This window comes from Nomascus leucogenys, chromosome 22a (assembly GCF_006542625.1).
Source record: "Nomascus leucogenys isolate Asia chromosome 22a, Asia_NLE_v1, whole genome shotgun sequence".
Classification (NCBI taxonomy): Eukaryota; Metazoa; Chordata; class Mammalia; order Primates; family Hylobatidae; genus Nomascus; species Nomascus leucogenys.
In genome coordinates, this window is record NC_044402.1 from 92,160,931 (window position 1) to 92,188,758 (window position 27,828).

A 27,828-nucleotide genomic window follows, 5' to 3' on the forward strand; every position below is an offset into this window, starting at 1 on the left:
TCTTTCCTGAAGATGCACTTAACGGTTTCTCCCCCATTCTCTTTTCTTTCAGCATTTCTTTGTTCATTATTTTTTCCCCATGCCAGCCACCTTAAATTCCTTTATAATTAATTCTTTATAGAATTAGAATTCTTTTCTGGATTATGACAATGGGAGTAGAAAACAGTGTTATTCAGTGGACTTTTATCCAGAGAACAGGCAAGAGAGGAGACAGATTGGGTAGCAGGGAGAAGGATATGGAAGAATCACAGGCATCTAGCCTCGACCTGGAAGAAAGGCAGGGTAACAGACCACGTAGGATAGTCTGGGAGAGGAATCATAGTTGGGAAGAGGATGATGAGCTTAGTATTGGATGTGTTGCATTGGGATTGTCAGGGGTAAACTGAAATAGAGACACAAACAGCCTAATGTCAGAAGCTCAGGTTCACAAGGCAAAATTTGTGAGTGTATTAGTTTCCTACAGCTGCTGTAAAAAAATTATCAAAAATGTAGTGGCTTGAAACAATACACATTATCCTCTTATAGCTTTGGAGATCAGAAATCTCAAATGAGTCTCACTGAAATTAAGTTGTCAGCTGGGCTGCATTCCTTCTGGAGCCTCCAGGGAAATAATTTGTCTCCGTGTCTTTTCCAGCTTCTCTATGCCACCTGAATTCTTTGGCTTGCAGCCCCTTCCTCCATCTTCAAAGCGAGTAGTTGAGTGTCTTCAAATATTTCTGATTGTTACTCTCCTGCCTCCTTCTTTCACTTATAAGGATTTTTGTGATTACATTGGTCCCACCAGGAAAATCTACACAGCTGCAAAGTCCCTTTTGCCATGTAAGACAACTTATTCTCAGGTTCCAGGGGTTAGGACATACACACCTTTGTGGGGGTGGGGAGCAGTATTCTGTCTACCACAGGAAGCATTTATATAGAGGTAATAATTAAATTTAACTTTTTATTATTTTCTATGCCCAAGAGAATGTGGGTAAAAAGAGAAGTCCAGAGTGCTAAAGAACAAGACTTTCTCATCGTGTTTTCCTATATCCTCTTCCTGTTTCTCTTTTCAGTATCAGTGTTAATTCTTGTCACCCACTGTATTTCCCTCCCCACTCTTTAAACTGCTCTCCGGTGTCTTATCAACAAAGGCTTCAACTCTGGTGCTAAAGAGAGTGATTTTATTTTTTTAAGTTAATTTTTACCTGCAGCCTTGCAAAGCACTAGAATTTTCTTTTAAATGCAAAAGGAGTCCTTATTCTTATTTTTCTAGTCTTAGTGTTATCTTTAGTCATATCTGCTTAGGTTGAATTTCATACAATAACATTGTAGTTGCACTACTGCTAAGTCACTCATATATAGTTCATCCTTTTCCTCCACTTAAATAATGAGAAACTAATTATGTTTTCAATAGTAGGACTAAATTGCTGTGCTATTGACAAAGTCTTGATTCATTTGAAATATGAGAAAGCTGATGCCCTTCACTGAAATAATTGGCTTAGACTCTGGGGAGTCTACCTGAATTTAACTGTTGAAAATGCTTATTGAGTGCTGGCTTCCCAGTGGGTCCTGTGCTCGGTGCTGCTACACACTTGATCTAAGAGGCGGTGTGCTGTAGTCTGAGATACCACTTAACCTGTGGCAGCAGGGTGTGTGAGCTTCGGAGTCTGCATCCATTCATTTGACCATTGATTTTTTTCTTCAGTAAACATTGGACCCTCTGATGTGCTAGGCATCATGTTAAACCTGAGGGAATAGAATATTGAATAGACCGTAGTCCCTAGTAATCAAGATACTTCAGTGATTGGGGTGAGTGGAAGAGACCCACAAGGAAATAGGAAACCATATTATACCATGATAAGTGCAGCGCTGTGACAGAGGGTGGTATACCTAGAGTATCATGGGGACAGATACAGGAAGAATCCAATCCAGATGTGGGGTTCCAGGGAAGGCTTCCTATAGAAGGTAAAATCTAAGCTAGTCCTCCAAGGCCAGTAAGAGTTATTCAAGCAAATACAGAGATGTGGAGAGGGCATTATGATCCTTCCCGAGAGAAGTGCTTTCAGGTGGAAAAGAAGAGGCAAGAGAGGAGGTTTGAAATTCTTACTCAACTATTCTGGATATCCTTAAGAAATTACTTAAGCTGTCCAAGATTGAGTTCCTTCATTCTGTAAAATGAGCCTAATAATGTCTCAAGGAATTGTCAACGACATGGTGGAGCTGGGATTTAAAATATTGTCTAAGAATAATGTGTTTCTTTTTTTCTTTTTTTTTTTGTCTTTATAAAACATTTGTTATATAGTAAAACACCAGTGAGCCTTACTGTGTTAGTCCATTCTCATACTACTGTAAAGAACTGCCGGAGACTGAATAATTTATAAAAGACAGAGATTTAACTGACTCACAGTTCCGCATGGCTGGGAGGCCTCAGGAAACTTATAGTCATGGCGGAAGGGGAAGCAAACACATCCTTCTCCACATGGTGGCAAGAAGGAGAATTGCCAAGCAAAGATGGAAAAGCCCTTTATAAAATCATCAGATCTTATGAGACCTCACTCTCTAGCATGAGACCAGCAGTACGGGGGTAACTGCCCCCATGATTCAATTACCTCCCACTGGGTCCCTCCCACGACACATGGGGATTATGGGAACTACAATTCAAGATGAGATTTGGATGTGGACACAGCAAAACCCTGTCACTTATCACTTCACAAAAGAACTAAAACACAAAATAACAAAAACACAAAATAACAAAAATAAAATTCCAACCTGAATACATTCTAAACCTAGCATGAATCAGGGTTACCTGTTCTGATAGCATCAATGTAATTTAGATTATTAAATAATTAACTATAATTCTATTTTGCCAATCACAGTTGAAGGACTTTTATCCTTAGTCCAATATATATGTATACACACACACACACACACATATATACACATATATGTGTATATATATACGTCTATATATGTGTGTGTATATATACATATATATGTGTATATATAGGTATATACACATATATATGTGTATATATAGGTATATACACATATATATGTGTATATATAGGTATATACACATATATATGTGTATATATGTGTATATATAGGTATATATACATATATACGTATATATGTGTATATATAGGTATATACACATATATACGTATATATGTGTATATATAGGTATGTATATAGGTATATATACACATATATACATATTATATATGTATATATTATATATGTATATAGGTATATATATACACGTATATGTATATTATATACATATACGTGTATATATATACACATATATATGTGTGTGTGTGCTAAATAAAGCCTGTTGATAAAGCCTTATCATTTATTTTTCAAGACATTTTGACAAATCAGATGAATACACACCCACATGGCTTAAAATAGACCAATCATGGGCCTAAAATATAGCATGTGTTTTCTTTGATTTTTGTAATGTATTTTGATAGGAAGTTTTCTTCCAGGGAAACCGTGAGTTTATTAAACAGGAGGTTCTCTTTCTGTTGTTGGTAGCAGCTGGGGACAGTGGTCATGACTAAGAGGGAATAAGAAGCATTATTTTAAGTGAGGACAGTTTAATCATGCTGACTGATGAACGCATCCTGCAATTTAGAACAATTTGTCCTTTCTATGCAAGTCTGCATCATCATTTGCTGTTGCTCTTGTTATAAATATATTAAGGACATAAGGATACTGGGAACTACTTATTTTGGGGGAGCAGTCTTATAAAAATTATTTATTGTTTGGCATCATTAATTCATAGAAAATTGAAAAGTGGACATGGCATAGTGAGTCATAGAGTGTCAATGACAAGGTTAAGAATAAGAGCTTTAATGTCAGAGAGACCTTGCTTTGAATTTAGCCCACACTAGATAGGCCTGAAAAATTATCATTACCTTCATGCCTCAGTTTTCTCATCTGTAAAATAGAGATATGAATAGTATTTTCCTCAAAGGGTACTTACAGAAATGAAATGAAATAATCCACTAGAAGTAATTATGTTTGATATAGTATTCCATGACAGATCAATACTATTAGATATCATTATCAAAGAATGTTTTTTGTTTTTTAAGAGATGAGCTCGTTTCATGATTGAATGGCCTTTTGAAAGTATAAGAGGAAGTAAAAAGAAATACCTATTAGGTATGTGGAAGTAATCTCTGTACTGAATGTACAGTCAAGAGATAGGAGGGAATACATAACTCTAGAAATCTTTTCCAATGAGACCATCAAAGGAAAGCAGTAGTATATGGGCCAGAGTGGGAAAGAACATGAAACCTGAGATCTCAGGTGTGAATTTTTGTAGGCTGGCTTCGTACATGCATACATAGGTCCTGCATAATTTGTTTGAATAATTATAAGGGTAATGAGATGTCAGTAAAATGAGTCAAGAAAGGTTCAAGTTAAAGTGATATGATCTTGAAAGCAGGCCCCTAAAGATTTTTTAAATTGTTGCCTTCTGAATATGATTTTATTCTAATAAGCTAATTAAATCTAAAAGTGTAAAAATGAGCCTGAACATAGACTTAGTTTGACTCTTGTCTTATTTTTAAAAAATAAGTGCAGTGCTTTCTATTCCTCCCTCTTAAGATATAATTCCCAGCTAGGACACTTCAGGATAGATTGGTCAGGCTACCTCCATTAGCACGGCGATTCTTCCCATTGCAGGTGTGGGCCTGATCTATACACCTCTGAATTAATGGAGCCTCACTCCAAGTCACACAGGCAACTTGCCAAGTGGACTTCTTCTCTCCCTCAGCTCTTCAGAGGGCACGGCTGAATGTCTGTGAGTAGGCATGCTTAATTAAGTAGGGGTCCTTACTTTTAATAATGTTCTATTTTTAATTCTGAAATATTCTTAATTCTAAGGACAAGTCCACTCTTAAAAGGACCTGGACTGCAGGCTAAAAATGGTTTTTGGTGAATTTATGAGCCATTATTTAGGCTGAAAATAATCTGTTTTGTAAATCAGGAGAACTTGAACAATTGCCCAGAGGTACCCTGAGCAAGTATCACATTGGGTCTGAACAGATTGCTGCTTTTTCTTTTTCTCCCCAGTGCTTCATATTACCTTTATGCCTCTAAGAGTGTGCTTAACTATAAAAGAGGCAATATAAACATGAATCTATGCGACAATGTGCTGCATGACCCAGATCAAAGGCACTCTGGCTTTCCCTGAATAAAGGCTTCATGACAAGCCATTGCAAGAAATACTTCAGGGCTTTATAAGCCTAATTAGAATTTCATTAACTTAATCATAAATTACCACTGGCTCAGGTCGGCTTGTTACCTTTTCCCTCTCAGTTCAGATTTTGACCCATGGGTTTCCTGTCTAATGTGGCAGCTGCTGAGATTCTATGTGAAGGATAGTCTTGAAATGCACGCAGTAAAGGGGCTATCTTTCTCAGTCTGTTTGAAGTGCACCTGGAAATTGCAGGCTTAGCAGGAAGAGAAAAAGCTCAAATGCCCACAGATACTGCAGCTTGAAGTGGTAAATGGACCGCACTCTAAGGGAACATGGAGATATGCTGCCGCTGCACCAAGGCCGCTTTGGTCTTAGACGAATTCAGATCTCATTTAAAAAGACTTCATGTTCCTGATCTAAGTTTTAAGATTCACTTAGAATTTAAATCAGGCAACAGATAAAAATCAAAAGTTTGAAATGTCACACACAAACTTATCAGCTTGTGGAAATGGAAGAATGCTGAGGAAGCTACAGCTGGACCGTTGTCCAGTAGCTGTGAGAGTTATGTGCTGCTCAAAGTCATGAATCCTGTATCACTTAAGACAATCTGCTGGCTGCTGTAAGTTTGACAGTTCATGGCACATTGTAAATTCACCTGAATCTGATTTGTGTGCGTGCAAACACTATAATGAGAAAAATTACTACAACTGTTGGTGGGAGATGCTATCTGAATGGGTGCCAAGATGTTGGCTGATTGTTGGTGCAATGCCAAGCTTTTTTTATATATATCTATGTATTCTTTCAAATCACAACATTGCTTTGCCTGAGGGGCAATTTATAAATGCCTATGGAGTATTTTTTATGTAATGTAGATAGATCATTCTGCATTTTAAACTGCTCACGGTTTTAATTGGCAATATATGTGACATCTTGTTTGGTTTGATCTGGTTTTCTTTGCAGCCAAGGGCACAAGAGTTGACTGTCTCTGATAACAGTTATAAAAATGCCTTGATACTTATCTATACATTGCCTTAAAAAATACAATAGTATTTTTTAAGTTGTTGGGGCAAGTAACTGAAATTCTTGAAAGATTTTTATTTCCTTTAGTGTTCATATCTTGATGACTTCAGTTGGAATTCTAATTGCACTTAATTTCTGCCTCTTCACCCATCTGGAACATATCATGGCCCTAGACCAAGAGTTCTTACACTACTTAATTTCTTTAGCTCTTGAAGGAAAAGCCCATTTACTTTTACAATTCTCTTATGAGGTTATGGGAATGGGTTCTTTAAAAATAAAGATTTTCAACAAAATCTTTAAACTTTTTTGAAAAAAAAAATACAGTTTATTTTAACTTTGGAAAACCTGAGGGAAATCTTGTTGAAATCTAGATGCAACTCAATCCAGGATGGTGAGAGCTACCTGGCCATCTCTGGAGTGTTTTCTTTTTAGAGCCAAATAAGTGCTTGCTCAAGGTAGGGGAGAGAGTCTATCACTTCCAGTCTCATGAGTCCTGAGATTACTTTTTGTAATTATCTCAAACTAGCATTATAGTTCAGCATCAGGCCATTTCTCTCTGTCCTACAATATCACCCTGATAGGTCCAGCTAAACCCAGAGGCCCGAAATGTTCCTCTTCTTCTAATGTAAGCATGGCTGGGAAGAAGGGCAAACAACTGGGGCCTCAGACAAAGAAAAAGAATAATAAGGCAACTGGCATTCCAAACCCGTTTAATGTAATCAGGCCAGAATTGATCTTTCAATCCAGCATTCAAACCCCAAATTTATGCTGAGTGCATACTACGTTCAAGATACTATATGAGGTATTGTATTGTCAGGAAAAATTCTGAGAGACTGAATGGGCCCAAAAAGTGGGGGAGGGTTGAGTGGGAGAGGGAGAAAGAGAATTTGCTGTGTGTAGCATGATCTTCTGGGGTATCTCTGATTTTCATTGTCTTTCTGCTATTTTATGATGCTCTAAGTTGTATAAAAAAAAGGATAATAATGCAAATGATTCTTGTCCATGGAAATGTAAATTAATGGTGTCTGGTCGGAAGAAATTGATTATAGCTCAGTGAATAGACCTGTTAGGCATCTACTTGTAAATTTATTTCAGAATTCCTTAACCGATTATATGGTTGGTACTTTAAATTATCCTCTGAATGGGTTATACCATCTTACTAGTCCCCTCACTCATTATTGTACTAAATAAAATATTTGACATGTGTTCATTTTGCATTTGTATAAAGGTCATGATTATCCCTCTTTTAAACATTGTCTTTGGCAATTAAAAAAATGACTTATACTTGCTCTTTAATTATTTGATTTTTAATTGGGAAAATAAGACATATAACTACAAACAGATACATTGTTCTGAGCTCTATCAGTCAATGAGGTTGGTGTTACTATATTTTTTCAGAGGGAGGGGAGATCGTCATAATCAATAACTATTGTACTTATTATTCTTTCATTTCCTTTGACTAGTTGATTACTATTTGCAAGCAAGAAAATTCATGTGAAAAGATAAAAGAATAAAATTACAGGCTACTTCAGCCCAGAGAATGTTTTAAAAACACATTTTTGACAAGATTTTTTATTATCAAAATAATAATATTATTTGGGAAATAATAAATCATAGAAAATAATAAAATTTGGAAACTATGGAAAAGTAGAGAAAATAAAAACAATAACCCACAATTTTACTAAGCAATGCGACCAATGTGGTATATTTTCATCCAGATTTTCTATGCTTAGTTTTGTTGTTACTTGTTTTTGTTTCAGCTCAGTTTGGTTGGTTGGTTTATTTCTCTTGCACAGTACATGTAGGCTGAATAATCCCCCTTCCCCTGCTTAGATATCCACATCCTAATCCCTAATCCATGGAATTTGTGAATATATACAATTACATGGCAAAGTAGAATTAAGGCTGCAGATGAAATAAAGGTTGCTATCAGCTGACTTTAAAATAGGGAGAGTATCGTGGATTATTCAGGTGGGCCCAATGTAGTCATAAGAAAATGTGGCACATATACACCATGGAATACTCTGCAGCCATTAAGAAAGGATGAGTTCATGTCCTTTGCAGGGACATGGATGAAGCTGGAAACCATTATTCTCAGCAAACTATCACAAGGACGGAAAACCAAACACCACATGTTCTCATTCATAGGTGGGAATTGAACAGTGAGATCACTTGGACACAGGCCAGGGAACATCACACACGGAGGCCTGTTGTGGGTGGGAGTCTGGGGGAGGGATAGCATTAGGAGAAATACCTAATGTAAATGATGAGTTGATGGGTGCAACAAACCAACATGGCACATGTATACCTACATATCGAACCTGCACGTTGTGCACATGTACCCTAGAACTTAAAGTATAACTTAAAAAAAAGTGGAAGAGAGAGACAGAAAAGGGAGAACCAGACAGATGGCTGCACAAGAAGGACTCCATCTGTTCCTAGAGAAGAGAGCCACAAGCCAAGGAATGTAGACAGCTTCTAAAAGCTGGAAGAAGCAAGAAATTTGGGTTTTCCCCTAGAGCATGCAGGAGGAATGTAGTTTTGCTACATCTTGATTTTAGCTCACTGAGATGCATTTCAGACTTCTGACCTCCAGGACTGTGAAATAATAGTTAATATTGTTTAAGCCTCTGAGTTTGTGGTAGTTTTTTTATAGCAGCAGTAGGAAACTAATGCAGTGCATGTATGTAGATTTTTTATCTATAAAATTATATGCACCTACATGTTATTTAAAACATTTTTCAAACATAATTTGTAATGATACCTAATCATTTACTTAATTGTCCTTTTATTATTTCTATTATTAAAATGATACTCCAATTAGTATCTTTGGGCATAAAGCTTTTTCTATATTTTACATTATTTTCCTAGGGTAGAATTACTGTGTCAAAAGGTAGAAGTATGTTTAGAGCAAAAGGGTTGTGAAGAAAAGGCAGATTAAAGGTTATAGAATTCATATTTCTGACCCATGAAGGATGTATTTTCAACTTTTACCAAACTCATTCAAAAGAACTGAGTAAATAATCCTTCCTGCCGCCTTGTCTACCTCCCTTAGTTGTCTAGTGTGTTACAGCCCAAAAAGAAGATGAGGCAAATTCCAGAGATCTGGAATGATCTGGGTGAACATCCTGCAGACTCAGGTATAGAAAACTGCAAAGTGGTGTCATTAATCTTAGAAATAAGTTAACTGGCTAAGGTCCAGAATTTAGCAGAGCGCAATGAAGAAGAAAACATTTCCTTCAAATACATTAAGAGTGACAGTTTTATGCAATCAGGATTCATACATGACAGTGACCATCTTGGGATGGGGCCTCAGAGGCCAATGAGTACAACCTTCAGAATGCAAGAAGGTATTTTGAGGATAAACAAGAGATGCTTTATTTGGTACCATGGTTCAAGTGTTTGCTAATTTCTTACAATGAATAATGTAAGCTAAATGTTAGAACCAACTGTATTATTTTAAATACGTTATTATAATCAGCTGCAGTGTAACCCATCTGTAATTCTTACTCTATAGGGCAGGCTCAGTGTTTCCCAATAAATTCTTTTATTGTCTTCCAAGGGTTATAATAATGAACCTCTACAGGTATTTTTATAGCTAGAATCTGACAGTGTTGACACACTTGACAACTGCAGTCATAATGCCTGTATGTGGAGCATGCAAACCAAGTAAATAATGCTTTCTGCCTCTTTCTTCTCCCATGTTCATATTAAATATTGCCTTTGTCTGGATGTGCTACACAACACCCTATCACATCTTAAGCTTTGTACTTTCAGAGGCTAATTCTTGAACAAAGATAAAATGATGCAATCAGTTTGGGGGGAAAAAAGTGAAGCACTGTGTCAACTAGCTCTTTTCTGGATTCCCTAGATAACTAGCGGAAGGGAGGTTTTGAACTTTTAAGCCAAACAGTGAAGTGAAGAAGCCCTGATTTTCAGATATGCAGGAAAAAAGTGAAACTGGGGAATAGAAATGAACTCAAAGGTCCAAGCATAGTGTTAATTATTATATTTTAATCTTTCAATTTATGTAAAGTTTCTCAGCTATCACTTTATTATCTTTTTAACTTATTTTACAGGTTCTTTAATGTAATATGCTATGAGAAGGTAGATCAGGACAAGTTGGACTGTTTATTAGTGGGGTTTATGGGCTGGGAGACGATCTCTTGTGAGACATTCCCCCGGGAATGATGCTCATGGTTAAACAGCAAGAGGATAGCTGGATGGAAAATGTGTCATTCCAGGATGGAGTTGAACCTTAACTCTGCTGTGAAATGGTATAAAATTAGAAAAGGAGAGCATTAAGTGTTGACCTAGAAAGACTGAAGAAAGGTTATAACTTCATTAGAATACATTTTTTTTGAATGGGATAAGCTTTATATGGGATTACAAGGAGGGTGGGGACTATTATAGATATTTATTTAAACTATTGGGAGTAATAAGGAAGAACACTGAATAAAATGGCAACAATCGCCAGAAGTAGCTCTATTTATTTTCCCAGGGTAAAGACATTTGCTTGGAATAAAATGGATTTCTGAATAATCACTTTCATCCTAAATGAGTCTACCTGGGAAGAAAAAGCTATTAAGCTATCAAGGTACCCCCTCCTCCTTCTTCACCTAGGCATTAGAACAAAATGTTTGCAAACCAATGACCTCATTTTCAGGTAAGGATTGTAAGTTAACAACCTTGCTTATGGAACCTCAATTTGCAAACATATTTCAAATATTTACCTAAATACTTAAGTCCCTAAAATGTCAATTGTTTGAAGATGAGATTTTGAGGACCATGATGCTATATAAACAAGTACATTATAAGGCTACTTTGGAGATGTGAATTTGCAAAAAAAAAAAAATGAAGTGTCTGAATTTGCAGTTGTTTCAACATTCAATTGTGTGAATAAATTAAGTATTCTAATTTCTCGTTCTTGCTTTGCATATGTAAATATGGTATTTTGTACTTGTGGAATTATTTAGATAATTGGAGAGTTGGATGCTGAGCTCAAATATCAAATCTTTCAAAGGCACATTTGGTTGAAAAAAAGAGTCGGACAATTTTTCTTCTTTAGTTTTTTGAGTTTTGAGAAAAAGAAAGTCCTTTTGGTCAACTTATTTTGCTACCAACCTTTCAGAGAGAAATGGCAGTTTATGTGTGGAAATTAATGAGTCAAGGAGAAAACATAATTAGTGACTTAGAAAGGGAAAGTGAGATTAACGTGGAAAAACTCAAATGCATATGTGCCACACACTCTGCCACTGGGCAGCATCAGGGAACTGTGTGCTAAGGGGAAGTCTTAGGTCAGGTGTTGATTGACCATTGATTTATTCAATAAATATTTATTGAGCACCTAATATGTAGCAGGCAGTCTGTTAAGTGCTGGTGATTCAGGAGTGAGTGAGACAGATGAAACTAGGGTCCAATGGAGAAGACCCAGAAAAATGATCATTGAAGGGTGTGGGCCCAGTAGAGTGAATTGTAGTGTTGACCACGAGGGGAGCACACTTTTCATTTCTACCTCGTTGGCTCCCTATTAACTAGGGAAGTTTCTGAAAAGGTCTTATGGAACATTACATACCTCACAGTTTCCCTGGACCTTGCAAAGCAAGGGTTGGGTTGCAGACTATACTCAGAGAATGGCCCTTCTGAATACACAGCCACGTGCTGCATGATGACGTTTCTGTCGGTGATAGACCACATATATGATGGTGGTCCCATAAGATTATGATGGGGCTAAGAAATTCCTATCATCTAGTGATGTAGTCATAGTAATGTCATAGCACAATTACTTAATTTTAAAAATAAATTTAATGTATCCTAAGTGTACAGTGTTTGTAAAATCTATAGTAGTGTGCAGCAGTGTCTTAGGCCTTCACATTCACTTATCACTCACTGATTGACTCACCCAGAGCGACTTCCAGTCCTGCATACTTCATTCACGCTAAATGCTGTAGGCGGGCATATCATTTTTTATCTTTTACACTGTATTTTTACTGTATCTTTTCTATGTTTAGATATGTCTAAATACATGAATAATTATTGTGTTATAATTACCTACATTTTTCAGCACAGTAATAGGCTATACAGGTTTGTAGCCTAGGAGGAATAGGCTATGCCACCATAGAGCCTAGGTGTATAGTAGCTATCCCATCTAGGTTTCTGTAAGTACACTATATGTTGTAAGAATATTTCGTTCTCACAACAACGAAATACTAATGATGCATTCCTCAGAATGTATCCCTGTCATTAACTGATGCATGATTACTTTGGTGATCTAGGTTTTGTGTTTCTCAAGCAGGGTCAGACAATTCATGTTGTTAACAAAGAGTTATTTAGCTTCTTCTGGGTTCCAGGAATGGTAAGGATGCGATGGTGATGAATCATTCATAGACCCTGCTCTCATGGGTCTTCCAGGCTAGTGGGAGGGATAGATATTAATCAAATAGTCAAAGAAACAAAGATGTGATTACAAACTGCGATTCGAAGTACGAAGCTCTGCAAAAGCACAGAACGGAGTCTTTCATACCGTGCTGCAATCTGAAGGGATGGAGAGAGTTTAGCAGGGGAGCGGGAGGGAGATGCACATTCCGGAAAAAGGCCAGTTTATGACAATTCCTGGGATTGGGGAGGAATAATGCCATTACGGCTGGACTGCAGAGAGTTTAACAAAAGAGAAAAGATTATGATCAGGGAACATAGATACAAACAGATGGAATCCTGCTGATGCTAGCTGGGTGGGTGGAGATGTCTAGCAAGCACAGAGAAGCTCTTTGCTTCTAGTCAAGAAAGGGGCTATGTGGGAACATTAGATAACTTGTTTTTTCAAAATTAGGTTAACATTAGACAGATTTACTGAATGGGAGTATTTTGTTGTAACATTTTAAATCCAAATGGAGTATGATACTATTATGAAATACCAACATGTCATTTAGGAGTTCATCTACATCTAGTCATTTTCCCTATGTCATGGGCATTAAGGTGTGATCTGATAACATATTTCTTACAATCTAGCACAGTGCCTGCCTGGAGTATGCACTAAAACATTTTTCTGGTAGATTAAGTTTAATTTAATCACAATAATGATTACCCTGTAGTCTAAAACCTAATGAAAGCCTTTATATAAGGGGGACAGAATAAGGAAGACAAAAGGAGGCCATAACTAAATAATTTACATATGCATCCCAAAGGCTGAGTTGCACAAGTCCTGGAGAAAGGATTTTTTTTTAATTACTGAAATTTTTGGACAATTCAGAGGCATTTTCTTATGTTAAATCTTGAGACTTTATGATTGTGAGAATTTTATCTGCATAATCTACCTGCAAAAGGTGCATGTTATCTGACAAAAAACTTCGAACTCATTAGAAGAGGGGGTCCTATATGTTTTCATGAGTGTTTTGTACTCTAAGCTCTGGTATCAAGACTTGTATTCTGATTTAATAAATCCACTTCTAGTTTTGGTTGGATAGAATATTTCTGCTTATCTTGTTTGCATTTATAACAGCAATTTTCAAACAAGAGTCCATAGAAACCTGGAGGTACACAGACTTTCTAGGAGCTACAAGGTCATGGATGCCTTTAAGGGAACCAATGGCCAAATCCCCAGCTTGTATGTGTGCTATGGTTTAAATGTGTCCCCTCCAAAATTCAGGTGTTGCCAATATGACAGTATGGAGGGTTGAGACCACTAAAAGGTGATGAGGTCATGAGGGCTTTTCCTTCATTAATGGGATAAAGGCCCTTATGAAAGAGGCTTCAGGCAGTCCTCAGCTTGCTCTTCAGCTCTTCTGCCAGGTGAGCCCACAACATTCTGCCCCTCTGGAGGATGCGGTCTTGATCTTGGACCTCCCAGATTACAGAAGTGTGAGAAATAAATGCCTGTTCTTGTTAAATGACTCAATCTACAATATTTTGTTGTGGTAGCACAGACTAAGACAATGTGTATGTTTTCCTAACACTAATCTTCTGGAGAGGATGGCTGTGGTGGGCCAGTTTTCCTACCCCACTTCCCCTTTTATAATCACTCTCCTCTATTCTCTATAAGAAAATTACATCTCTCACCCATCTTTAGTCTTACCATGGTGTACAGTGCTGGTATTTGAGATTGAATCACTCCTATAAAAGTGAAAGCTTTGGTGAGAATTACTGAAACATGATACATCTTATTTTCATATCATTCTGGTAACAAACTCATGTCTTTCTGTCTCAGTCTATCTAAAAATGAATTTGAATTCATAGGTAAGGAAGTACAAGATGCAATTCAGTGATGTTTCTTAAAAATAAACAAGGAAGCCAGACATTTTCTGTTAGTAAGTCTGACTTGGTTGATTGGTTTGACAGTGAAGACAAGGTTTGCCAATTAGTTCTATTGACATTTTCTATAAACTTAATGAATGAAATTTTCAGCCCCAAGGTTTTTGAAAAATATACATTTGATGCATATGTTAATATGTAAATAATCATGATCATTTAAACTTACAGTAAAAGTTTCGGAAGTCAAACTTAACGATATGAGAAGGGATACATAGTTTTTCAAAAAGTCATGGATTTGAAATATTAGCTGATTGGAAGAAGAAAAAGTATGGTGGCCCAGTGAATGAAATGGTGTATTCCAAATATCTCACTAGGAAAATGACTTCGTGTTAATTAAATAATTTAAACATTAAGAAAACAGGTTTCCTGGAGAATGATTGTATATACATTTATAAATAAGTAAATATACACACACACACACACACACACACACACACACACTTCCCACAGTTGTTCTGAGGGCAAGTGTTGGATTTGTAGAGTTTTCTTCATTGACACTCTGCTTTTCTTATAGGGGAGCAGAGCTTATATTGATCAGCAAAGTTGTCTTCTAGACATTGAGAAACAAATCTGTCATTCCAATTTTTAAACACTCTGAAGTCAGGGCCAAGATGAAATAATGTTTTGACCCTAGATTTATTATTCAAAAATCTATTTTCTCATTACAAAATTAATATTTGTTTCAGAAAATTTTGAAAATAGCAAAAATTATAAGGAAAACAAAATCAAAACCAGCAATATATTATTGTTTAGTTGTATACAGATACTCATCAATTTATGATGGGGTTATTTCTGTAAGTTGAAGAGTATTTGCTTTGGGGAAATAACCTCATTGTAAGTTGAGAATATCATAAATTGAAAATGTATTTAACGTACCGAACCTACTGAACATTATAGCTTATCCAAAGCTACCTTAAATGTGTGCAGAACACATACATTAGCCTACAGTTGGACAAAATCATCTAATGCAAAGCCTATTTTATAATAAAGTGTTGACTATCTCATGTAAGAGTATTGTATTTCATACCATTAGCCTGAGAAAAGATCAAAATTCCGATTTCAAAATATGGTTTCTACTGAATACATATTAATTTTGTACCAATATAATGTCAAAAAATCATAAGTCAAACTATTACAAATTGGAGACCATCTGTATCTTTCTGTTCATTTTTCTATGTATAGAAATTTATTTCTTTTTTAACATTAGAACCTTACTGTAACAGTTTGTAACTACTTTTAAATTTTATCAACATATTCTGATCATTTCACCATTTCATTAAATGTTTTTTATCACATCATTCCTAATGATTGAATAGTATTCCATCAAGAGGAGCAACATAATTAATTAACTCTACATTTTTCATACTTGAGCAAATGTACGGATCCTTTTCAAAGGAAAGATAAATTGTCATGCTCCCTCCAGGCTTGATTTATGTTATTTTCATTATGTTTTTCTCCCGCTATGTAGAAATATAAAATTAGAATAAATTTTTTATGATGCTAACAACAACAAAACCAATACAAATTTATGTTTAAATTTTGATATAAAATTAATATAAGTGAAATGTCAACAGTTACTTAAAGTGATAGCTGATATTTAATAGTAGGATGATAAGCGTTTTATATTTTCTTGGCGTGCTTCATTTGATTTCAAGCCTGATGGACTTTCATTTCAGTCATCTTGAATATAATCATATTTTTCTTCTACAATAAACTTATTTTAAGCCAATGATTCATTGTTTTTATGGATCAATCAGTGTAACAGTGCACCTCAAAGTACAGTACCATCAAAAGTTTAAACAAAAATTCTTAACTACTAAACTTAATCTTGTTAGATTCAAAGATAGCTCCTCACAGTGTAAATATGACATTAACAGCTATTTTCTAAGTGATAATTCAGCTCTCCCACAACTGCTGTGGCCTCCTTGTTCTCTAGGAGATTTGCCCTTCCTTGGCACTATTGTGACTATAAGCACAAACACAAACTTGGCATCAAAATCATAGCAGAGCTGAGGTGGTCTACCAGATCATCCAGAATATCTTTACATTGACATTCTTTAGATTATTTTCAACATAAAGGCACTAGATTAAAAAAGGAAACCTAGGCAATACCATTCAGGACATAGGCATCAGCAAAAACTTCATGAATAAAAGACCAAAAGCAATGTCAACAAAAGGCAAAATAGACAAATGGGATCTGATTAAACTAAAGAGCTTCTGCACAGCAAAAGAAACTATCATCAGAGTGAACAGGCAACCTACAGAATGGGAGAAAATTTTTGCAATCTACCCATCTGACAAAGGGCTAATATCCAGAATCTACAAAGAACTTAAATTTACAAGAAAAAAAGAACCTCATCAAAAAGTGGGCACAGGATATGAACAGAGACTTCTGAAAAGAAGACATTAGTGCAGCCAACAAACATATGAAAAAAAGCCCATCATCACTGGTCATTAGAGAAATGCAACTCAAAACCACAGTGAGATACCATCTCACACCAGTTAGAATGGCGATCATTAAAAAGTCAGGAAACAACAGATGCTGGGGAGGATGTGGAGAAATAGGAATGCTTTTACATTGTTGGTGGGAGCGTAAATTAGTTCAACCATTGTGGAAGACAGTGTGGTGATTCCTCAAGGATCTAGAACTAGAAATATCATTTGACCCAGCAATCCCATTACTGGGTATATACCCAAGGATTATCAATCATTCTACTATAAAGACACATGCACATGTATGTTTATTGTGGCACTGTTCACAATAGCAAAGACTTGGAACCAACCCAAATGCCCATCAGTGAAAGACTGGATAAAGAAAATGTGGCACATATACACCATGGAATTCTATGCAGCCATAAAAAGGATGAGTTCATGTCCTTTGCAGGGACATGGATGAAGCTGGAAACCATCATTCTCAGCAAACTAACACAAGAACAGAAAACCAAACACCACATATTCTCACTCATAAGTGGGAGTTGAACAATGAGAACACCTGGACACAGGTAGGGGAACATCACACACCAGGGCCTGTCAGGGGTGCCGGGTTAGGGGAGGGATAGCATTAGGAGAAATACCTAATACAGGTGACGAGTTGATGGGTGAGGCAAACCACCATGGCACGTGTATACCTATGTAACAAACCTGCATGTTCTGCACATGTACACTAGAACTTAAAGTACAAAAAAAAAAATTAAAAAAATAAAAAAATAGAAAAGACTGTCTTTTATAACTCAGACCCTTAAGAATAAGGCTTTTGGAGTCCTCAGTTGCTTAAAACAATACAAAATGTATTATCTTATAGTTCTAGAGGTCAGAAGTCCTGAAATCAGTGTGTCCGTATGGCTGGCTGTATTCCTTTTAGAGTCTCTAGGGGGGAAAGCCTGTTTCCTTTTCCAACTTCTAGAGCCTGCTGCCTGCATTCCTTGGCACATGGGCCCTTCTTCCACCTTCAAAGAGCATCACATCAAACTCTGCTTCCATTGTCCCATCACCTTCTATGACTTAGACTCATTTGCCTTCCGCTTATAAGGACTCTGGTGATTTCACAGGGCCCACCCAGGTGGTTCAGCCTAATCCTTCCATCTCTAGATCCTTAGCTTAATCACATCTGCAAAGTACTTTCAACCAAGTAAGGTAACATATTCACAGGTTCCAGGGATAAGGACATGGACATCTTTGGGGAGGCCATTTTTCAGCCTACCACATCCGAATGCTAAAAACTTCTCTTATAAATAACGCTATGATGTTGTATATAAATTATATAAAAAAGCTGTGATGTCATATGTTGTATTCATTAGCTATGATTATTCTTTTAGGACAAAGGTCTAATGCTAGAATGTACAAACCACAAGATATATACATTAAAAAAAGACTTTTAATAAACAATGCCCCTCTAGAAGGGTTACTTTGAATTACACTTTTGATAGTAGTGCATAGTTGCTTGACCGCATTGGTATTATTTGTTAAAAATCCTTTGCTATTTGATAAGAAAAAATTCATTGTTATTTTACTTTAGGTAATTTGCTGTTAGTTATTTTGATGATATTGAACATTTAAAAATATATTCACTGGTTATTACAAACAAAAATAATTTAGATGGAAATTTTATTCAAGGCTGTATTGCTTTATAAGGGTTTACTTTGTAATGCAGAAATCTCCTAACCTGTAAGTGGTCTGCTTCTAAAATTACAGCATCAGGAGGAAAATGTAGAACGCCTTTGAACTAAAGTTCACATCTCAGAGTGTTTAGGAGAGTGAACTAATTGTTTAAACAGATGCAAGGATGATACTGTTCAGGATGAAATAACTGTTCAGTGTGTTTTGTGTATAGAGTCGCTATGCTCTTCTAACAGGGACAGCCTGTTCAATTATAGATGTGTGCCCAAGTTAGAGCATGTCACTTGTTTCTGCTACACTAGGCGTGGTCTTTCCAGGGAAAACATCTTACGATAAATTTACATTATTGTTAAATAAGAACTAAATATTTTATCTGAGAGCAATTATAATCTAATTCTTGTCATGAAAATATTAGCAGCAGGAAAATTTTCTTAACAGATAAAAATCGAAGGATTTTTATAAATTGTTTTATTACACCACTATTACATACTCATTCAATAAAGAATTTTCATTGCAGATAATCGGAAGAAACAAAAACAAGCTGTGAAGAAGGAACGTTTTCTAAAGCCTCTTTTACCCCCAGGATGGTTGAAAAGTCAGAGGCCTGCAATGCCAGGAAGAGAGGGTCTAAAATGGTAAGAGTGCACACATAATATAAAATGGGTAGGGGTGTATAGTTGGCTGTATTTTATTTGCTTATACTCTATCTTTTCTCCCTCCAAAGCATCACTTGTTGCTGAGTTAGGGAATCCAGAAACAATGCAAGGCAAGCCTTGAGAAAAATCATGCAAAATATTGCTTTCAGAGTTTGGAGAGGCAACAATATCCTTTCTTTCTTTGCTCAGTCCTGCTGGGGCTTTGCTTTCCTTGAAGAGGATGCGTCAGTGGTTTTCTTTCTTTAAGATATCTAGGAGGAGGCTGTTTTTAGCTGAGAGCTGCTGCTTTGCCTATCACTGCAGTGTCGTGTAGGATGCCTGGTAGAGAAGGCAGCTGGAGAGGAGGAAGTCGGAAAGTGAATGCCTGTAAAGAAAGAGCTTGGGAATAAAAAGAGAATATGCTAGGCTGTGCGCACCCAGCAGGTGCAGCTTTCACGCGTGGCAGAACACGGTGGGTGCCTTTGGCAATCTCTAGTCTCTTGGGATCTTTTATTTGTTTGGTATTCTAAGAAGATCTGACTTATTTGTACCATTTCAATGATATTGTGAGGTTAATATGTTTCCTGGTGCACAGTAATTAACATCAGGCTCTGCAGAATGGAATATTCCAGGACTTAGAGAATGCTGGACATTTTATGGGCTGCAGCCAGCAGATGGTGATAGCGTACCATAAAAAAGCCAATGAAGCGGGCTTGGTGAAGCTGGGAGATTCAGTTTTGTTTTGCTGTGTTATTTAAGCTTGACAATACCCATCTATATATCCTGTGGGTGCACAGTGTTTGAGCCCAGTCTGATCTTAAACTTGTTTTATGATGATATCATTATTTTTTACTGCTACAAATTAACTGTCGGTTTCAATCTACCTCATGTTTCAGCTGCCTTCAGGGATCATCTTGTCAGTTATGCAGCTTTCCAATTTTATGGCTGAGATCAAGAATGATTCCTTAAAGGCACATGGGAAGCACAGTGAAATGTGGGAGAGTGGATGTGAGCTCTGCTACATGGCTGATATTATAGGTGCACAGGAAAGATAGATAAGGGCAAACCACTAAGGCCCCAATTCAGTTTGAAATCTGACTGTTTTGACATTTACTTAGGTGCAATCATTTATCTAGATATTGATGGTGACCTACTATCACTGGAATACAATGGAGCTAGAGGAGTTCCAGTGTTATTTTACAGAGTTATGTTCAAACATGTGAGAATGTAAGGACTTGTGGGCACATCAATATTTTCAGGTCCACAGGAAATTCTTTCACTAGGACATAAAGTCATTCATTCATTCTTCCTTATGTCCAATGCTTCTTGAGTGCTTATTGGGTGCTTATCCTTGTTCCATGTGCTAGGAAGTCCTTGCAGACTTACCTCACGGGAACTCCTGGTTGCTGCTTATCTTTTCTTGAAGTGTAAGGGCAAAAGGAGGTTAGGATCCCCTTTATAGAGGGCTGGCAGAGCATCACTGATTGATGATAAACTTGAAGGAGAAAAGGGTCATTTTCTAGTTTGCTCCAGTCAAAGATTTCCATCAGCAATAGACTGCTGTACATCTGCTGCTGATTCTGCTAGTGGCTGGCATACTGTCCAAAGATGTACTGAGAGACACTGGGAAATCCCAAAAGTCAGTTAAAAAGGTCAGGCTATTCTTCAAATGTTAGATGGACACAGTAAGCATGGGTTCAAACCGCCTGTCAAATGATCTGCAGTCTACAAATAGCTTATTTTACCAGCTTCCTAACTAATGTGGTATCTTCTTCTAGAACTTGGAGAGTTTTATCAGAATTAAGTAATGGCGGCTTCTCTATAGCCTGCCCATTATGAGCCAGGTCTTTTCCAGGTATTATTTTAATCTTTATGACACGCATTCAAGCTGGGAATTTTTATACTGTTTTGATATATAAGATAACTGAAGCTTAAAGAAGTTTATTAATTTGCCAGGTACGTAGCCAAGTTGGGAATTAAACCAAGGTCTGTCCACGCCCCTCCAACTATGCCATACTCCCTCTCTTTTGAAGAACTGCTTGCTATAACATTGTTTCATTGGCCAGAGCAAGTATGGAAGGGAAATAAAGGAAGCAGTCCCAGGATTTGTGCTGAGAGAGGCTGACATCTGTAAGGGGATCAGGCAGAAGACATAATATACAGGAATCCAGAAGCATCCCATCATTTGGTCTGCAGGGCTTTGGAATATTGGGAAACAAAATCATCAGACTTTTCTGGGAGATGGGTGTTTAGCCTGCAGAAATAGGGTGTCTTGTTCCAAACAGAGGCTTCAGAGCATCAGACAGACTGTGGAGTTAAAAGACGAGAAGCAAAGTGCAATTAGAACTGCCATACCAGGAAAACCTTTGCTTGAATGCAGGCTATAAAAGATGGATAGCGATGCATTGGTCTTTTCAGCTCCACTCTCAGGCAGGGATAACAACATGACTGGCAGCAGCATTTTGAAACACAGACAGCCACCACCACTGATATTTATTTATAGAGAGAAAGTGCACGAGGTGGGATAAATGCACAGAAACACTTTGAACATTAAGCGCAGTGCAAATGGGCTCACTATTGATTCTTAGTGAAAATGTTCATGTCTGCCTCATGAACAAATATTACTCCTGAGACCATCTTTAACAAAATATTTAGTCTGACCTCTCCAGACTGCATTTACAAACTCATTTCTCTCTTCGTTATGTTTTAGTCCTTCTCACTGTGATGGAAGTAGGCTCTCCAGCACTCCCAGAAGACTTTCACAAGAAAAGTTTCAGACAATAGAAAATAAGCCTAAGTGATTGTGTGGTACGTCCATCATAAGGTATTGTGGAAATAATATAGAAGAAGAATGAGAAATTATAGGAAGTTAACATAAAGGGACACAAGGGCACATCAGGGTGTAACATCAGCTGGTGTGGCAGATCTTGGAATGCCAGGAAGCAAAATTGTCAGACACTGTCTGTGGGGTTTTTCACCCCCATCGTGGCTCCATTTCCACACGTGTGTCATTAAGTCCACTGTGACTGGACACAGCCAAGTGTGGAGAACCACTTAGGAAAGTTTGAGAATCCATTAGAATCATTAGATCTCTTCTGAGCTAGCCAGAATAATTAAATCTACGTCCAATTGGAGACTAGTGTAGCTGCCGATTTTACTTACCTTTCAAAAGAATTGAGAGGAAATTCTTATGCAAGATTCACTCACAAATGCCTCCTAATGCATCTTTAAAACATTCTACTCATCTCCAGTCAAAAATGGCTTCTTATTTATGTTGCTGAAGGGCATTTTTCAAAATGTACTGTGACTTTATTTTAGTAGTCTGTGAACTAAGGTTACCCATAGAATGGTTGGAAATTAAGCAGTTTGTGACTATAAGTGATGTAAAAAAAAATCAAACTAGATATTTATTTGATTGCTCAAGTTCTGAGTGCATTATCTAGATAGCTTGTCCATTTTTGTCTGGGTTAATGTCACAAGTTTTCAACTGCAAGTCCCTCCAGAGCAGGACTGATGCCATCTCCATCAGTTTAAGAGCCCCAGGTTCCTCATCCAATAAGCATGTCTTGAGTGCCTATGATGAGACACAAGTTCTTGACCGGCACAGGGTGCTCTTGTCTGGAGATGGCAGTGAAGACATTTTTTTCCTGCATAAATATGTGCACGAAATCGAAGCTTTTTCTTCTTGCAAACTTACCTTTTCCCTCTCCTGATCCTGTAGAAAGGGAAAATGAGGCCTTTTTTGTTTTTTATTATCATTTTTTAATTTTGAGCATTCAATTCAAAGCTAAAGTTGAGGTACGTATAAATGATAAATGGCTCTATGCTAAGGGGCTTGCCATTGTGTATACGGCTGTGTAGCAGACATTTGGCTGTGTTTGTTTTTTTTTCCCTTTTGCTTTAATCCCCTCATAGAAAACAAACATAGACTGGGCACGGTGGCTCATGCCTATAATCCCAGCACGTTGGGAGGCGGAGGCTGGTGGATCACCTGAGGTCGAAAGTTTGAGACCAGCCTGACCAACATGGTGAAACCCTGTCTCTACTAAAAATACAAAATTATCCAGGCATGGTGGTGCATGCCTGTAGTCCCAGCTACTCGGGAGGCTGAGGCAGAAAAATCGTTTGAACCCAGGAGGCAGAGGTTGCAGTGAGCTGAGATCGCACCATTGCACCCCAGCCTGGGCAACAAGAGCAAAACTCTGTCTCAAAACAAACAAACAAACAAACAAAAACAAACAAATACCGTAGTGCAATCTCCCAGTTACTACACTTTCTATACCATTGCTTCCCTTTTAACCTTTTAATTCTCCCACCAACAGCTGAGAGGCGCTTTTGGCCATCCAGCAGCCTGAAGCCTGCAAACCCCATAGTATTTGCAGTCTATCTAGGGCAACAGGATAGAATCCAAGGGCATCTATCAGTCTTGGGAGCCTCATATGTTCACAGACTTTCTCCATGGAAATGTTTTTTTTTTTTTTTTTTTTTTGAGACGGAGTCTTGCTCTATCACCCAGGCTGGAGTGCAATGGCACAATCTCGGCTCACTGGAACCTCTGCCTCCTGGGTTCAAGCGATTTTCCTGCCTCAGCCTCCTGAGTAGTTGGGACTACAGGCACATGCCACCACGCTGGGCTAATTTTTGTATTTTTAGTAGAGACAGGGTTTCAGGAAATGTTCTTGGTTCACCTCTATGGAATCTGAAGTATTTGCCTCTTGATACAAATTATTTATATTTATAGAAAATTTATTGTATTTCTATACCCTCTAATCACCTATTCTGGAAAATGTTTCCAAAGGTAGAGAATGAAGTGTAGGAAAAAGCCCAGGGGACTAGAGATAAGACGCTACTTCAAAACTTTAGGGCTGGAGCAAGTCACTTTTATAAGTCTCAGAATTCCCACCAGTTAAAGTGGGAGTAATAATGCCTTTCTCAGCTTTGCTTAATAGAAGAGAAGTACAAATCGTTTAAAATTCCAAAGTACGTTGCAAGTGTATGGTTAGAAGGAAAAAAATAAAAACATTTATTAGGTTTCTTCTATATGTAATAAGCCATGCTAAGGTCATACTATTGTATAAGGAGAGAGCCTTATCTAAATATTCCTTACTGTGATTTTTGTACATAAACAGATCACCACAACCACAAACAACAAGGCAGTATTGGTTTCACAGTTAAAACACTGAGTTTTAGGACGGGCAGACATGGGTCCAAATTCTAGCTCTGCCGTTTTGTGACCTTGGTATTTAACCTCTCTATTTTCTCATTCATAAAACAAAGCTAATAATTTCTACTTCATGGAGTTTCAATAGAGATGAAATGAGATATGGTATGATATAGTATTGGGCACAACATGAGGATAAAATGATTAGTTAGGAACATGGGTACCCTTCTACCACTAAAGGTAATTTCTCTTTGCTTTAAGTGAAATATTATGCCCCCACAAAAGCTGTAAATTCATTAAGTTTTTTTTATTTCATAATCATGCCTTAATTTCACATGAGAGAAATCTAGTTTTAGCCAAGAAACTTTCCCACATCAAGTTTTTTCATGGAGAAGTGAGGGTCTTCCTTCCCACTGTCTTCAAATTTGTGGCACCATCAGCCTTTGTAGTAGCTACTAATTCTTAGACTCATGGTCTGCCACAAGCTGTTGGCCAAAAGGAACCCATGGGCGTCTGATTGCTGTGCTGCTTCTGCCACATCAGGTAGGGCTGACTCCAATCACATTGAGTCCTTGGGGATGTGCTTGCCAGGGAGGTGTTAAGGTTTACCACAAAAACACATGGACTTTAAGCTAGACCACCTGCATTCAAATCTCAGCTTTGCCCATCTTTCCCTGTGTGACCTTGAACAAATTACCCTTTTAAACCTCCACTTTTTCATTTAATAAGTGGATCATAGTAATAACCAACATTTATGTAAGCTCTTTCCATGTGCCAGGTTCTGTGCCGGTGTTTTACATGCACTGATTTAACTTTATAGCATCTTGTGAAGTAGGGATTTAGTATTTTTCAGTTTTCAAAAAAAATTGTAGTAAAAAAATTTAAAATGAGATCTACCTCCTTAATACATTTTTAAGTGTACAACACATTATTGTTAACAATAGGCACAACACTGGAGGGCAGGTCTCTAGAAAGGATTCATTTTGCATAACTAAAACTCTATACCCATTGAACAATAATTCCTCATCCCTGAAGCTTTGGCAACCACTATTCTTCTCTCTGTTTCTAGTCTGAATGTGACTATTCTCGATACTTTATGTAAGTCAAATAATATAATGTTTCTCTTTCTATGACTAGTTTATTTCACTTAGGATAATGTCCTGAAGATTCATCCATGTTATCAGAAATGGCAGGATTTCCTTCTTTTCTTTTTATTTTAAAGGCTGAATACTATTTTTATTGTATGTATATACCACATTTTATAAAACCATTTATCCACGTATAGATGTTTAGTTTGTTTCTACATTTTGGCTTTGTGAATAATGCTGTAATGAAGTTGAGAATGTGGATATCTGTTCACGATCTTGAATTGAAATGAGGTGAGGATTATTTCTAACACCAATTGTACAGTTGAAAAAAAAACAACCAGAAGCATAGAGAGGTTAAATATATTTTTGCGGGACACACAGCTAGCAATTGTTACAGCTGGGCTTCAGTCCCACTGACTAGTGTAGAGATTGTGTCCTGGAAGTGATAACACTTCACAGTAGCATTGGACTCTTAACAGTACCTGGCACCTGCAAATACAAAATAAATGTCAGCTAATTTTATTAGCAAGGAGGATGTGCCTCTGGCTTTAGTGCTTTTGTCCACCTAGCTTGCATTTTTTTTCAATTATATTTCTGAAGAGATGAAACTCTTTGTTATGAGACTGAACTTAGGCTCATTAAAGAGGTAAATTTGTATTAATGTTAACTTAGAAAGTCAATTCTAATCTTAGACGTCTATAAATTCTGGCAAAATTCTAGTGGGAAGTTTTCTTCCACTTTTCATTTTCTACACCTTCTCTCTCCTTCTAACTGGCATTTCATAAATGTATTTACTGACCCCCACACCTAAATTCAAATATTAAAAGTAAAGCCTTACTCTCTTGTACCAAAAATAAAACCAAAAGCTACCATTCACTCTTTCAAACTAGAATTCTAATCCTAGAGATGATGTATTAACTCTATCCAGACATGAACAAAACCATCCTGACCCTCAGTATCCTCTCTGGAGAAGGTCAGAACACAATTGTGGCCACAAAAATCGCCACTGAGCCCTGATATAAATAGCAGTGAATTGGCCATGCAAAAACGGAGAGACTGAAGGGTCAGCGAAGCTAATTATAACTTGAGGGTCTTGCCTGGATTGTGGGAGGGCAGGGTCAGAAGCCTTGCAAAGCTGACATTTTACTCCCAGATGAGTCTACTTTTGGGAAACTATTTCTTTATGGTTGTGCATAGAGCCTAGGAATTAGAGACGGATGCCAGAGGGAGCCTTGTAAGAGCTTATGGCTATCCTGTAACCGGAAGTCAATCTGCCATTCTCCTCTTATCCTCTGGTTCCTGGTTTGTGATTTTTCACTGCAGCAAGTATTCTGCTTCTTCCCCGTCACAGAAAATGTGGCTTTTCTTATCTGTAAGGTGTCTCAATTTAGTGGAAAATAGAATTGAGTCCACTGCCCACTCCCTGTTCCAGGACTGTTTTTTCTCAAAATAGGAAATATATAATGTGTAGGCTGGGTGGCTAGAATTAGGTTGAATCAGTACGAAACAGGGAGATTTGTTTGCTTCAGAAGAAAATCTCCCACTGCCTTGGCTGGCTGCAGAATCCAGGACAAATATCAAGCTATAGAAATCAAATCATCCTGAGTGGATTATTATAATGATGACCCTCTCCATGGATTCCTACATGCCCTTTTAACAAAGCCTTTTGTGGCCAAACTGGCATTTCTAGTTAAGATTTTGAAACCATTATATCTAATGCCTTCTCATTGATTAGGTCAAAAAAGAAAGAAATCGACTTTCCTATGGAGATACGCAAATCTTTTCTTTCTTTTTCTGTTTTTATAATGGACTGAAATATAAAGCCATCTTGTTCTCTAGATATCCAGAGGAAATTAATCACCTCAAAATAGAGAAGGAGAAAGTTGGAAGTACAAAATGACATGTCTGAGTTTTTCTCTGGCTTCAAAATACCCACCTGGGTAAAGATACCACCAGATTTATTGTTATCCAGCCTTGGGTTCTTATTTCTGATCTACCTATTCAGTAATAAAAGATTCGATTTATTTTGATTGTTTCAGAACATCACAGAGCAACAGAAAACTCTAGCACAAGGTCGGGGAGGAAAAAAATCAGAGAGTTTGGAATTTCTAAGTGCTCGTGTTTGAGAAATGGGGAGCATCACAAACTAACAGCACAGGTGGACATTTTTTACAGGGTAAAGAATTCCCATGGAACAGCACTCGTCAAATGCAAATAAAAATTGTACAAAGAAGGTAGCTTCTTTCTCTGTCCCCACATCTCTCCATCTGAAACTTCATTCTTCCATTAAAAAAGAACTGTGCTTTGTGA

General features: G+C 37.2%; 1 long non-coding RNA gene across 1 annotated transcript; it reads left to right on the forward strand.

Moving 5' to 3' along the window:
* The first annotated feature begins 200 nt into the window (after positions 1-200).
* LOC115832446 lies at positions 201-27,828 on the forward strand. Its single transcript, XR_004027953.1, has 5 exons — positions 201-282; positions 635-819; positions 19,152-19,269; positions 21,980-22,077; positions 27,558-27,828. It is a non-coding gene; the product is annotated as an uncharacterized LOC115832446 (long non-coding RNA).